The 1085-nt window shown below is 38.2% G+C and overlaps 1 pseudogene; it reads left to right on the forward strand.

The window, feature by feature from the left end:
- LOC101636490 overlaps positions 1 to 375 on the forward strand; it is a 9384-nt pseudogene extending 9009 nt beyond the window's left edge.
- The last annotated feature ends 710 nt before the right edge of the window (positions 376 to 1085 follow it).

Consider the following 1085-nt stretch of genomic DNA (forward strand, 5'->3'; position numbering starts at 1 on the left):
ACGGACACCTATAGACTAGAGCTTATGGTGACAGCAAACAGTGGTTTCATCTCTGTTGGCTCCTTCATCATACTGCTCATTTCTTATGTTGTTATCATTCTCACTGTTCAGAAGCACTCTTCAGATGGTTCATCCAAGGCTTTGTCCACACTTTCAGCTCACATCACGGTGGTAGTCTTGTTCTTTGGTCCACTAATATTTTTCTATGCATGGCCGTCACCCTCCATACACCTTGATAAGTTTCTGGCCATCTTTGATGCTGTCCTCACTCCTTTCCTGAATCCTATCATTTATACATACAGAAATCAAGAAATGAAGGTGGCAATGAAGAGAGTATGTAGTCAGTTAGTGAATTTCAGGAAGATCTCTAAATGACACATTGTGAATAAACCTTGTTAATTTTGGTGTTCATTACTGATGTTCAAACTCATTTACTGGTGATAAACATGGATACTGAGTAGTTACAGATGGATTAACTATAGTCTCAGATTATACTAATCTTTAGCCTTAATTCCTATGGAATAATAATTCTATGTGATAATTATTAGAAGTGTAAATATGGCATCTGTTTCACAGACAGGAATTCCTATCAATACTCAGTGGGTAACTGGCTAAGGGAGACTCAACTGTCTTCAACTATATGCTGCAGATTGCTCATACACTTGCCTCATTTGGGTCCCTGCCATGGTTGTACTAAGGCAGAAGAATCTTTGAGCCTATAGTGGGTTCACATGTTTGGGTAGAATCCATGTGACCTGTTCTTTCACAGTTCAAGGAACTGTAAAAACACCAGGATTTTTTCATGATAAGCGAGGTATCCAAATCCATTGAATTTTAATTTTTGTCCCTTCTATTCTTTTTCCTTCCTACCTAAGTTTATTGCGGTAAATTATGTTCACATCAGTGGCTACTTTGGGGAGTATATGTTTAAATCTCTACATATGCATATTTCCACATTCTACCTACCACCAGTGCCCAATAATCATCTACATGTTTCTTTGAATCCCTTTTCTTCCCTAATTCATCACACCACCTTGCCCTCTTGTTTCTTCAGTCCTGCAGTTAGATGTTAAGAGTTTGTTACT

This window comes from Condylura cristata, unplaced genomic scaffold, assembly GCF_000260355.1.
Source record: "Condylura cristata isolate star-nosed mole 26May11 unplaced genomic scaffold, ConCri1.0 scaffold00114, whole genome shotgun sequence".
NCBI lineage: Eukaryota > Metazoa > Chordata > Mammalia > Eulipotyphla > Talpidae > Condylura > Condylura cristata.